Below are 14,808 nucleotides of genomic sequence, written 5' to 3'. Positions count from 1 at the left end.
TTTGCTCCGACTTCTCGATAACCTAGGGAAATAAACACTCGACGACGACTTACAAAAAAACGTTGCGCCACCTACTCTTCTGGCGGTGAATTATTTTCAGCACCCACAGCCTACGGAGAACCATAAACGCAGTCTATCCATCCGTATCAGTCCGTATCCGTAAGCCCGCCCATCCGTAAACGGAGTGGGAGAAGCATATTGCGGCCTTAACCCTAACCCTAACCTCTTCACGTGACAGTGAACTTGTAGGGCAGATTTGACTTACCTCTCACAGTAGTCTCACATGGTAAACTAGGGGTGTTATTATAGCAGCGTAGTTTTAGTTTACCATGACTGGTAGATGAGGGTACTATAAGATGTGGCTAAGGAATACTATTGTACCACATTGTACCGCTTACCTTGATGATGTTGTGGTTCACTCCTCCACGTGGGCGGAGCATGTTTCCACATTAAAGGTGGTGTTTCAAAGGTTGAAGGCTGCATCACTGACGTTGAATTTAGCTAAATGTGAGTTTGGTAAGGCAACTGTTACCTATTTGGGTAAAGAGGTAGGCCGTGGCGAAGTGCGCCCAGTGGCCAGGAAAGTAGAGGCCATTACAGCTTACCCAGCGCCTACTACCCGCCGCCAGTTACGCCGATTTGTGGGTATGGTGGGGTACTACAGAACATTTTGTAGGAACTTCTCAACAGTAATCGCACCACTCACCTTCCTGCTTAGCCCAAAGGTTGCATTCAGTTGGACAGCAGACTGTCAACATGCTTTTAAGTCGGCTAAAGCGCTGCTCTGTACGATTCCCATTCTCGCAGCTCGAAACTTCAACAAGCCATTTAAATTGGAAGTTGATGCCAGTGGTTCAGGAGCTGGGGCAGTTCTTCTTCAGGAAGACAATGGTGGAGTAGACCGTCTGATGTGTTTCTTCTCAAAGAACTTTAATCCATGCCAAACTAGATACTCTATGCTTGAGCAGGAAACTTTTGCCTTGTTACTTGCTTTACAGTTTTTTGAGGTGTACGTTGGGTCCAGTGCGTTACCGGTAGTGGTCTTTACTGACCATAATCCCTTGGTATTCCTCAATAGAATGTACAACCACAACCGTCGCCTGATGCGATGGGCGTTGATTGTACAGGGGTACAATTTACAGATTCAACATATAAAGGGGTCTTGTAATGTAGTTGCAGACACCTTGTCACACGTCTGGTAACTTTAGCAGCTATACGATGACAGGGGACCGTGCATGTTGTCACGACACCAAACCTTAGGGTTTGTGTCTTTTGGGGGGGGCGTGTTACGTCCCCAGTCCTGTCATGTGTTCTGTGTGTGTGTGTTTGTTTTGCTCTGTCTCCTTTCCGTACAGGTGGCGCCAATCACCCTCATCACCACTCATCATTTACATTTATTCATTTAGCAGACACTCTTATCGAGAGCGACTTACAGTAAGTACGTTCCCCCGAGGCAAGTAGGGTGAAGTGCCTTGCCCAAGGACACAACGTCATTAGGCAAGGCCGGGAATCGAACTGGCAACCTTCAGATTACTAGCCCAATTCCCTACCGCTCAGCCACCTGACTCCCTCCCTCTACCCATTGTCCAGCTGGTTCCTGTTGCCCATTGTCCAATCCCATCGTCCCCTCAGCTGTATATCTGTGCCCCCTGTTTGTCCCGTTCCAGGTCTTCATTTTGTGGTCTCTTTGTCTCTCCGTGTTTGGTTGCTCTGTCTTGGAGGGTTTTGGTTTGTGACATTTGACGGCCTGTTAGACCGGTTGATTGTGATTGTTTTGTTGTATTGTACCCAGACTTTTGTTTATTACTTTCCGTTGTTAATCTTAGTGGGTGTGCTTTGCCTTCGGCGAGAGCACAACCTTTGTTCTCTCACATATATCTTATTGGGTGTGCTCAAGCCTTCGGCGAGAGCACAACCTTTGTTCTCTCACATATACATTATTATTATTATTATTTTTTATTTATTTTTGCCCCCCTAAAACTCAGTCAATATTTGGCCTACATAGACAATGTAGGTGTCAAAAGTTTCGTCTTGGTAGCGATTGCGTTGCTTGTATTGGGATTTACGTTCCGTTGCACGGTTTAAGTAGAAATTACGTTTTTGTGTCGAAAAGTGAAGCTAATGGTGGCTAACTTGCTAACCACAGTCAATGACGCTACTTACGTCACTAACGTCACGAAAACTCGCGTGACTACCTCTAGCAGAATATTAGTTTAGCAGCTCGTTAACTTCTGGGAGATAGCTAGGCTAACTATAGCTTTACTGCAAGGCAGCTGCAGAAACGCCACAAGCAAAGAGGCCAGGTGATAACTATTTACAAATTTTACTTTGTGATATGACACACAATTGTGATGTGTAATGTACAATATAAGCTGATATTATTAAGGAAGTACATCTACTTTCGGAAACAGTAGTCTACTATTTCACTGAAGTATTAGCATCATGACTTTGCCCGGCCCTGTAGTATGTGTTGCCCGGGCAACACATACTACAGTGGTCTATGATGTAGCGTTATCTGTTTTCAATCGTTAAAATAAACATTCCTCACATATACATTTTCGTTGTAGGGTTTATTCTGACATTAGATTACAAGTAAACGATTTGTGAGTGAAATTATCATTACCTGTGGTTTCAATCCAGTGTATCACTGCAACGCTGTAGCCTACGCGAGACACTACAAAAACATCTACACAGCTGTAGGAAGTCAAACAGCGACAGAACATGTTCGGCACTCCCCTTACTTAAATCAAAAGTCTATCTAACTACTAACCTGAACTTCATTGCCACAGCCTAAACTTTGTTAATCTGTTCATGAAAATAATTAATTTCAGCCTAAACCGTACAACGGAACGTTAAATCCAATTCAACCAACGCAATCGCTACAGAGACGAACACAGCAGTAGTCTAGTACTGTACCGTAGTAGTACAATTTACCGGGGCAGCTTCTCCACACAGGGCTATATCGCATTTTGCGTTGTTACTGACAATGATCGCTACCAGTGAGCTTTTTATGAATGAGCGATTTTCCACTAAATAAATGTCAAGCTTATTTACGTTTTTGGGGGCATATTTTCAGTTAGCAGATGGTACTGTTTGAATCGCGATTCCATCTTCTACTGCCGGTAACGTCGTAGAATAATCTTCAAAGGGGGTTCTTTATTAATGAATGAATGCAATATGAGTAGGCTAAATGCCTGAAAATATCACGAGAAGGGAAAACTTAAAAGGACGTTTAAGTCATAGAGATTAGGTCAATTTTTACACCGGTCTGCCAAATTTATTCGTTTTGATTCAGCTATGAGGCTGCCTCTTGCAGGGGAAATGAGAAGACATCATATTTAATTCTACACTTCACTCGTATTTTCAGTTGTAAATGAGCAGCACAAAAAAAATGCTTTTAAATCTATGTAATCTTTATAAATAATAAGTATGCATTTTAATATAAAATATACAGATATATCAGTTGTAAAAATGTCATTCAAAAACGGACCCCTGTGCAACCGAAGCAAGCAAGCACACCCTACAATTTCCCCAGAAATTGTACCCTCTCTAGTTATTGGTGCAACGTGCATAGATGTGCTGTTGCACAGTGAGTATCGTATCGTGCCGCGGTGTACTAGCAGCACATGTACATTTAAGCAAATCAAGACTTGCATGTACAGTAAGTAATGTCACATTAAACAATGTATTTAAACTCAAGCTTGTGTGGTGCGTCGCTGTCTTCAATGCCACAGCCTAAACTTTGTCAAAAGAAACGTTGTTTAGCAGCTCGTTAACTTCTGGGAGATAGCTAGGCCAACTAGAGAGGCCAAAAGAGGCCAGGGTGATAACTATTTACTCATTTTACTTTGTGATATGAAACACAATTGTGAAATGTAATGTACAATATGAGCTGATATTATTAAGGAAGTACATCTACTTTCGTTAGAGAATTAGCCTCTGTTGCCCGGGCAACACATACTACAGCGGTCTATGATGCATCTGTTTTCAATCGTTAAAATAAACATTCCTCACAAATAAATTTTCGTTCTAGCATTTATTATGACATTAGATTACAAGTAAACGATTTGTTGGTGAAATTATCATTACCTGTGGTTTCAAAAAGTCTTTCAATAGGTGAAACTATCTGACTACTAACCTGGGGTGCGTTTCCCGATAACGATATTTTGTAGCAACGATCGAGCAAAATAATGAAACCATCGATATTTCTTATGTGAGTTTCCCAAACCTGCTCGTAAGGAGTAGGCTAATCTATGCGATTTCAAGAGCTACGAATTTTCAAGAGACACTTTAGCTACGGTGTCTTTGGGAAAGGCCCGTAAAACTAAGATTCGTTGTGCGATGGATTCTATGATCAACTTAGGCTTACGACGCTTTCGGGAAACGCAGCCCCAAACTTCATTGCCACAGCCTAACCGTGCAACAGAACGAATTCAAGCAACTTAATCGCTACCAAGACGAACACAGCAGTAGTCTAGTAGTAGTACCGGGGTCAGCTTGCCTTCTCCACACAGGGCTACATTGCATTTTGCGTTGTTACTGACAATGATCGCTACCAGTGAGCTTTTTTTGAATGAGCGATTTTCCCCTAAATAAATGTCAAGCTTATTTAGACTGTTTTTGGGGGCATATTTTCAGTTAGCATATGGTACTGTTTGAATCGCGATTCCATCTGACCACCGAAATACTGTTGCACTTCTGATCCTTGATCTTCAGCTTTTATATGCAGTAATGCAGACATTTTCAAAAGACAGCTTAAAACCTATCTTTTACCAAAGCATTTAACTAATTTGATCTCAGAAGGGTTTTATTACTTTTATTAGTTGTATTATTGTTTTTATAGATTTTTTTGGATTCCCTCAAAGACTGCGGCCTGTGTTTCGGTACATTTTATTTAGATTGGAAAACCACAAAGACTGTGGCTTGAGATACCGCAAAGACTGCAGCTTGTAATCAAAAGGCTTGAGCAACATAGCTTCTGGACTGCTCTGCAAAATGTCTGAGATTGTGTGTTTTGGACTTGAATTAAAAGGCTTAGGCAACATAGGTTATGGTCTGCTCTGCAAAAGGTCTGAGATTGTTCTGGATTACCGCAAAGACTGCGGCCTGTGTTCAGAAGAGTTTTATTACTTATAATATTGTTTTTATTGATTTTATGTAAAGCACTTAATGTGCTATATAAATAACGTCTTATATTTATTATATATATATATCGCATTGTATAAAACCGTGTGTTAGATTAATTAAATGTTAAATGTAAATAATAATGAGCACTGAAGGCCAAAGCAACATAAGGTCTTTGTGTTGTTCACCACCCCTAGAGCAGGACATTAGCACTGCCAATGCTAATTTCGTTTCGAGTGATCACTCAAATGAACCGCCGGAATATAATCAATTCACACAGGCTACTACAACGTATCAATAATCTGTATGCATAGTTTCATTACATATTAAAAGTATTTTTAAGTTTCAGGGATGTCACAAAACTGTCAGCAAACAGCCTAGTGCAGTTTGTGTGTTTTCAGTAATTACCATAAAAGACGTTCACCCTCAGAGGCCACTAGTAAGCGCTAACGACAGAGGGAGATTTCAAATTGACAATTTGAGAGAGCAATTACTCTGGTGATGTCCTATGCAGTCTCCCGGTGACGGTCGGCAGACAAAATGATTAGGCATGAGTATATTAAGTGTGTTTTTACTTTACAGCCAAAGTAATTATACACAGTAGCCTTCCAGTCCTTAACAGGACATCTGCGCTAACTAAAACTACTTGATGCGCCCCATCTCCATCCAATACTGGGCTAAAACGTTTTATATTCTTCCTGGCCCAGGGCATTACAAAGGTTGCATTCAAATCAATTTAGGTTCAATACAAAAACATGAAACATGACGTTTCCCCCGGAGAATCACGTCGATATTTCAGCGCTTTCCATAGACTCCTCAGAAGCCAGGTCTATTAATTAACTCCACCGAGCGTACAGGCTCACCAGCCTAGCGTACACTCACCAGCCAAGCTGATGCCAAGCACCTCTGGTAATACTATAGGATAGAAAATCAATGCCAAGTCATTTTTTTATAGGTATACATGTCTGTCTAAAGTTCCTTCACTGGGAGTTTCAGCACATTGAGCAGCTATTAATCTATCACATCTTTACCATGAGAGCTCATTACCAGTGTGTTGTGTGTCTAAGGGCTTTCCATTGAATGGCCAGACAATAGCATGGTATAACTCGAAGGTGAAGCGATTATATAAATTCCGCTCTTATGCACTACTGTACCTCTGAGAGCTGGCTGCATTGCTAGTCCAGTTTAATCTAAAATTGATCTCCTCACCCACGGACGGCTGGCGTCTGCTAATGTCTCAGGAATGAATAAGGTTCAGTTCCTGTCATGAGCTCCACTCCATCTAGGTCACGCTCCCAGCAACAGGTGCTGAACATGTAGCAGACAGACAGGCAGTACAAAAGACAGACAGGTATACAGACAGAAAGGAAGACAGGCAGGTACACAGACAGGTACGCAGGCAGGCAGGCACACAGACAGAGAGAGGAAGACAGGCAGGCAGGTACACAGACAGACAGGCAGGCAGGTACACAGACAACTGTCTAACTGCTGTCTGTGTACATGTTGCTACGGTGTTAGTATGCGTGAAATACTGCGTAATGCGTTTTTATCAACTCTTGTCGCTAACTGGCCATCTTTCTTAGTTCCAGCTGGAGCACACTCACTTCTCACCGTTTCCATCTCCTCTCGTGCCGGGATGTTTCCTTTTTAAATGTTCCAGCATGCACGTTGTGTTCCCATGGAAAGCAAGTTCTGCCTTGCACGCATTACAGATGACAGTATTTTTAGTGACGTGACTTGTTCTGCTCCGTTTGCAAGCTGACATTTCGAGAAGGATCCAATTGCAGCCTCCCTCCTCAGGCCCGGAACTTTCTCCTCAGGCCCGGAACTTTCTCCTCAGGCCCCTCTTTTCAGGTTTACATTTACATTTAGTCATTTAGCAGACGCTCTTATCCAGAGCGACTTACAGTAAGTACAGGGACATTCTCCTGAGGCAAGTAGGGTGAAGTGCCTTGCCATCAATTGACACGACCGGGAATCGAACTGGCAACCTTCAGATGTGTAGACGAGGGATTACCGCCACCGCTGGTCGGAGGATGTATTGCATTTATATACGTAAGCCAATGGGATTTGTACATTAGTGATATCTTGCCAACGCTGGTTAGATGATGTATTGCATTTATATGTACCCCTATGACTTACTGTTACTTCGGTTTTTGCTTTAGTCAATAGTGATTAACATAGTGAAAATTTGCATTGCGGCTAGCGTTACGCCGAACATTATCACAAAATATTGTTTTTAAAAGATTAAAGTAGCTGGCTAGAACCACATTTAGGCTATGCCATAAACATAACCCATAACTTTAATGTTTTACTCTGAGGGGATCACTATCTAGGCTACATAAAGAGCCAGAACTATGGTGTCATATAGTTTTCTTCACTACATTGCAGGCCTTAACAGGCAAAGAAACAAGTTCATAATTATTCAGACTGTACATTTAGGAGGGCCACAAAGGGGTCCAAGCTTGAAGTCACAGGGGCACCACCCCTAGAGGCAGGCAGAAAGGCAGGCAGATGGAAAGGCAGGCAGGCAGATGGAAAGGCAGGCAGATGGAAAGGCAGGCAGGCAGGCGGAAAGGCAGGCAGGCAGATGGAAAGGCAGGCAGATGGAAAGGCAGGCAGGCGGAAAGGCAGGCAGGCAGATGGAAAGGCAGGCAGATGGAAAGGCAGGCAGGCAGGCGGAAAGGCAGGCAGGCAGATGGAAAGGCAGGCAGGCGGAAAGGCAGGCAGGCAGATGGAAAGGCAGGCAGGCAGATGGAAAGGCAGGCAGGCAGATGGAAAGGCAGGCAGGCAGATGGAAAGGCAGGCAGGCAGATGGAAAGGCAGGCAGGCAGATGGAAAGGCAGGCAGGCAGATGGAAAGGCAGGCAGGCAGATGGAAAGGCAGGCAGGCAGATGGAAAGGCAGGCAGGCGGAAAGGCAGTCAGGCAGGCAGTCAGGCGGAAAGGCAGGCAGGCAGGCAGATGGAAAGGCAGGCAGATGGAAAGGCAGGCAGATGGAAAGGCAGGCAGGCAGACACGCAAGCAGGCAAACAGACAGGCAGAAAATGAGAGATTCAGCACCCAGTTCATCGTAACTACTGAGTTATCTAGGAGACCAGAAGATGAGCTCTCCCACCAGAAGGCACGCGTGCACCTGTTCTTTTCAGAAGGCTTTTTTGAAACCTCCAAATCACCATACCAGTCGGAAGACAGCTCCTCCCTCCCTCCGTAGAGGATAGATCAGGGTTATTCTCTGATAGTAACATCGTTCCTGTCAGAGCTGAGCTGTCCATGTGTCTCTCAAACAGGTGCAAAAGCGAGGGAAAACGATGAATAGTGGACCATTAAAACGAAGATTTCGGTTTTGATGAGAAAACAGAATTAAATAATATAACCTAATCTCTTAACGCCTCGACAGCGGGAACCCATGTCTAACTGTAAAAGCCTGTGTCATTCAAACCGTAGTACAGTGAAAGCACTTAGCATTAGTTCTGAAAAAAGAATGATTAGCGCGTTGCTAGACAACTTGTCACTGCGGTGAGGTGGCGGTCTGCTTAAACGTGTACGGTGGGAAATGTAATTGCGTATTTGTCATCTGCTTGTTGACCATTTTAAAAAACTAATTGCTGGCTAATTACCTCCAACATACATTTGTGCCCGAGGCACTTTGCAGCTGGAGTAACACGGAAAAGAGCCGGGCAGGGAAAGTGTGGAGGCTGGCGAACTGTAACAGCCTTTTGGCGCTGTAGTCTGTTTACTGTAGCGCGCTACACCTGCATTCAAACGAAGTCCCCTTTACTCAAACCGTTCCTCGTCTAAAAGGTTGAAAATGCGTGCAATGCAATAGCCTGGAGAACGTACATAAGCAGGTGACAGTCTAGGGGAATTACCGAGCCACTTTTACTGATTAGCCTCATTACAATGCCTGTTCATGAGGGAAAATAATTAAACCTGTATTTGGAGAAGGCTAGGCCTACTCTTTCATGAATAATGCACTCAGATAAAAGCCAACAGCAATTAGGTAGATGTGGGGTTTTTGCAGGTGATACATTTGATGTCATATCCAGCCTCCAACTGTAGTCTATTCCGTGCGGTAAAAGAAAGAAATAATGATCTTCACTTGAACATAACCGCCCTCACAACAAATTAGGCTTGTAGGCTAGGCCTATATTAAAAAAGAAAACAGGTGTTCATATGAAAAATACCTTCGCCCTCTCCGTGATAGCTATAAATAGGCCGGATGCTTCACTATGAGCTTACTAATGTTATTTTTATCGAGAAGTTCTATTTTTCAAGGTCAGTTGATAAGATTGATAAGATTAAGTAAGACTGATTTCCGTGTCAGGACGTTCTGCCGCAGGGGATAGCATGTCTGTTTTGGCAGTCGCCCAGGTTACTCAACCGACGGTCAAATGATCACGCCACTACAAGCTGTGGTCAGAATGTTAAACGCTTGAATAATACCGAGCACAGAGGACACAGGCCCTCTCAGACACATCCGTGCACATCCAGCTTTTACCACAGCCAAAGAATATAGCTCTAGTCTAGTAAGGATACATCGACTGTTTTAAGGAGAGAACGTGTTAGCTAGCTATCTTTGAGCTAATTTGGGGTTATGTTTCTTGCTCAATTTGACGAGTTGTAGGTAGCCTACCACTGGTCCCGTAAAATACAAATGTTGCCCTTGTGTTAATCGTGATATATTTAACAAAATGTTTGCAAAGAGATCACTGACCGGACAGGACTGGATCCAGTAGCCTACAGAAATTCACCGCTGTTAATCTGTAGCCTGTTTGGTTTGTTAAGTAACCTCCGAGACCATCTGGGAAGTCGTTCATGGAAAATGTTTGGAAAAGCCGATGGATTCCCGCAAGGTCGTGATCTGGCAAATTCCTCTGTCTCGCACGGTTCCAGCGCAGGGGCGATTCTAGGATCAGACCTTAGGGGTGCTCAGCCCCCAATTGGAATGTAGGCGAACATGAATACAGTGCTTTGCAAAAGTGCTAAAACCCCCTTGCTAATAACAGGCATGCAAACAGGTCAGGGTTAAAAAAAAAAAAAAAAGGTGAGAAGGATACAGCGAACCCCCGACCCTCTAGGGGGGTCCGGGGGTATGCTCCCCCGGAAGAGCATTTATTAAATTTTAAAGTTAAAGGCATGAATCTGGTGCACTTTGAGAGCAAAAGTAAGAGGCTAGATCTATGTAGAATCTGTGCTCTTGTAAACAATGTCATGTTCTTTTAACCATAAAGACATTTTTTGTATAGCATACATAATAAAAAACAATTAAACAAATGGGATTACCTGTGTTGAACTACTTTTAAAAAGCAAAAGTCAAAAGCATCACTTACTGTAAAGCTAACACACATCCAATAGACATAATTTTATATTGTATTAAAATTGTTTCTACTAGATGATGTAAGATGGGTCTGTAAACCTCTCCCCACTCTGCCTCTGATTGGCTGTGAGGTTAAGGCATTAGGAGTGACGATTGGTTCCAGAGCCAGTTGTAAAGTTGGGAAGCACGGGTAAAATGCTGTGTTGGCCATGGCCACTACCCGCTAATTTCACTGGATAACAATTAATACATTTATGTATTGTTACGCAAAATATTGAATGAATCAAAAAACAGGTCTAAAATCGCCACTGTTCCAGCGGTAGAGCATTTGACTGCAGATCATTAGATCACAAATCATCCATGTAGTTGGATGAAGGCGTCTGCTAAATGAATAACACGTCAAATTAAAATGTCTAGTGTGGAGCTCCATGGTGTGTCGGGGAAGATTCTGCTCTGCAGAGTTCAGTAGGAGTCTCACAGTGCCGCGGGTGTTCGTCTACAGAGGACACTCTGGGTTCCTCGTTATCCGCATTAATGTAGCCAAGGCCTACTGTTGATTTGAAACACGTCATACAATGAGCAGCGTAACATCCACACTGGCGCCTGCCTCCACAAGCTTTCAACAAACCTCCATAAGCTGTTCTGATGTCTTCGATGAAACACTGAATGTGAATTTTCTGTTTAATAAAGTATGGTTTCAGTAAGCTGCGCTTCTCAGTTGCATTCCTAATGAGGGTTCTGCACTCTAATGGTATGAGATAGGAAATTGGTTTGACGTTAATATATACATGTTTATAAGCTACAATGTTTAGCAGCATGCTTCCTACCTTGTATTGCTTTGACAAAGAAAAGGCAGCCCCGAGGACCAATCAAATCACGTTGCTGCTTCTTCTAATCTGTCCGCCTTTGATCACGTCTTAGTCGTGACTTTGTAAACACCCCGTCGACAGGCCTCGTTTTATATTGAACATTTCTGAGGGTGTTTGTATGTTTGGTGGCGGTGGCCGGGGAGAGAGAAGCTGTCTGGTTGTTACTGTTGTACAGCGCCACCACCTGGCCAGGTCAGGCAGCTGCTAGGCGCAGCTAGCTGTCCAGAAAACCACGTAACACACACGACTGAAAACATCGACAATTATTTATTGATTTATAGGTTATACATTTCATGATTTAATAGCGATATATTGTTATTGGCAAAGATACTATTATCCAATTGCATTTCTATACATTAATACAAAATCTGAGGTAGGGCCTCATGTATTGTTGACAATCAAAATAATATGATCATTAGGCTATAATTAGATTTTTATATGTGGCACATAATTCAATATTTCTACTATATATATATATATATATCTACTCTCTATTTTCAAACCAAATGTCATGGGCTGTCGGAGGCACATATCTATATCCATAGGCAGCAGTACCTCACATAGAACTCACAGAAATATCTGACATTACCCAAGTAATTAGAAATGTAACCTATGCATTCATAGGTCCACGATAAAGTGCCAAAACGACACAACATACATGACAATAGGAATATACCGGTATCATATGAGACAGACAATTAGCTACTCTGTGTTGTTATTTTGAAATACATATAATATTCTATCATTAGAGGACATCTATAAGGCCAAAGGTTACCTGAAGATGTTTTGTAACATATTGGCAAACATCAACACTACATGTAAATATGAATGGCAGTATCTCAATCTCCTAAACGCAAAGAGCAAAGTTGTTTTTACATATATTTTAATTTACTTTATATATTTTCTTTCTTTTTTTCCCTCTACTATACTCTTATTTAAATGAGAACCCTACAGGAAGTTCTCCTTCTTCTTTGGTTACCTATACAGTACTGCCTAAAGTTGACCCACAGGCATAGCAATGAAAAGTTACATTTCATCTTATTCTTCTTTGAGAAGGAAAGTCGAGGGGGTAACTATGCCCCCTGCTGTGTTATTCTGATGAGGAACTGAACCCACACAAAAGAAAACATGCAAGTCGGCAGGGAGGAGGAGAGGAAGAGGAGGAGGGGTAAATATATACATGGACACAGAAGCACAGTAACACAAACAGCAGCATGCAAGCTTTCTGACATTCATCTCAGGAGGTCTCTTGCAGGTAGACAGAACAGAACACCTGGTTCTCATTTCCTCAAAAACCCCAAACACAGAAGCCCACCAGGAGCAGAGCCAGGGGCCCACCAGGGGCAGAGCCAGGGGAACGTCTGAGCTGAGCTGCAGCGTTAGCAGGACCACTTAGCCAGTGACCCACAGAACCCTGCTGCATTTTGCCCCAACAAATACACCTCTCACTCACTCCCTCTCCTCCCTCTCCCTCCTCCCTCTCCCTCCTCCCTCTCCCTCTCCCTCTCCCTCTCCCTCTCCCTCTCCCTCTCCCTCTCTCTCTCTCTCTCTCTCTCTCACTCACTCACTCTTTCTCTCACTCTCTCTCTCTGGTGGAGAGGATCATATTGTACATGACCAGGGAACACACACACAGATACATTTGGAGCATAAATAATTTAAAAGGCCAACTTGCTCCTTCAATCATCTTTGCCCTGTAGCAAGCAACTGTCAAAGTATGACAGATTTCTTTTTTCTTTTTTTGAGTGAATCAGTTTGTTTTGGAGTGTTTCTCCTTCTCCCAGCAAGGTGGAGATTAGATCTGGAACAAACAGAATAGAGCAGCACTTCTCCAAGACGCTCCCGGGAGAAAACACTCAAGCTTAGTTTGTAGCTCAGGCTTGCCGCACTGCTCACACACTGACCACACAGGGCTGAGAAAGAATCAATGTTTTCTGTAAAAAGTAACATAGATGCAAACACACTTAGAAATATACATATAAACACACATGTACTGACACACAGACGCACACAGAGGGGGTTTGAGATGCACTAAACATAAACAAAAACAGCGTTTCCACAATAAGCGAGCTAGGTACCTCAGCAACAGGAGTTCTGTTCCATGATTGTATTTTAAATGCTGTCCTTGTCTTTTCGTGTGACCCCTGACCTTTCAAGGTGGAGGGGGAACAGGAAGTGGAGATGGTTTTCAGGATGCTGTCTCTTCTCATGAGGAGGTCATGAAATGGTTTCTGCGCCGCTTCTAGAGAGGCTGTAGGAGTGTTCTTATTGCCGCCAACTCTAATTATCACCAGACAGCCTCCCACCTCCCAGTCAGTGCCCAGGAGGGAGGCGACACACTAACTGGTTTTGAGAGGCTGTGGTGTCGCGCGGCTCCCCGGGAAGTTGGCAGGCCGATTGGGACGAGGACATTCTCTGGCCGGGCGCGTGACACCGAAGAGACTTCTGGAGGAAGGTCGCATCACTTCCTGTGTCCCTCGGGCTCTCTCTACTCACCGACAGCTCGGGTTCCACCAGACCTGGGTTCCACCAGCACGCAGATCCTCTGAGCTCCCACAACATTTAAAGGGAAATATGTGCTCATTTTATAACCATTATTCAAGCAACTCCAATGTACTCCCAAAAATACGTCTTTTGTCCTTTTGTCCGTCATTATTTGACCAATCACCCGCATGATTATATCAACAAGATTATACGTTTTTTCTTTTAGTGATGAGGTATGATACTGAAGTTGAGGACAAGTTGACTGGACAGTTGTCCCAACTCCTTAGCTGTCTACAGAGGTGAGCAGATGGGATCAAGTGTACCTGAGACCCTGGTTCATGAGGACCCAGATGAGGGACAGTTCGTATGCAGCCCCAGGATAGAAAGAGGCAATATTCTATTCTAAAGCTTCACTCACACAGCAAGCTGCATCTAACAACACAAGCACACATCACATTGCTAACATTTGCACTTTTAGAGGGTTTTCATTTCTTAGAAGACAACTGCTACACGACCAGGAAGTAAAATAAGACGGAGCCAAACATCCTCTCTCTGGCTGGACGCTAGACAGGTACGAGGTCGTCAGGGGAACAACAACATAGTAGTGTTGATGAGGGGAAGGCTCCAACAACATAGTAGTGTTGATGAGGGGAAGGCTCCAACAACATAGTAGTGTTGATGAGGGGAAGGCTCCAACAACATAGTAGTGTTGATGAGGGGAAGGCTCCAACAACATAGTAGTGTTGATGAGGGGAAGACTCCAACAACATAGTAGTGTTGATGAGGGGAAGGCTCCAACAACATAGTAGTGTTGATGAGGGGAAGGCTCCAACAACATAGTAGTGTTGATGAGGGGAAGGCTCCAACAAAGTTTCCACAGCATGACGACAACACAACACATACTCCACAGCAATAAATAGACTCTCATTTGAAATGCACAGGAAGACTATCAGACCATTCTTAACACCGGGAAGTTTCACATGGCCGTTTTGTGTATCTCAAGCTACTAAAGG

The sequence above is a fragment of the Osmerus eperlanus genome, chromosome 10 (genome assembly GCF_963692335.1).
Source record: "Osmerus eperlanus chromosome 10, fOsmEpe2.1, whole genome shotgun sequence".
Lineage (NCBI taxonomy): Eukaryota > Metazoa > Chordata > Actinopteri > Osmeriformes > Osmeridae > Osmerus > Osmerus eperlanus.
This window is presented reverse-complemented; position numbering follows the sequence as displayed.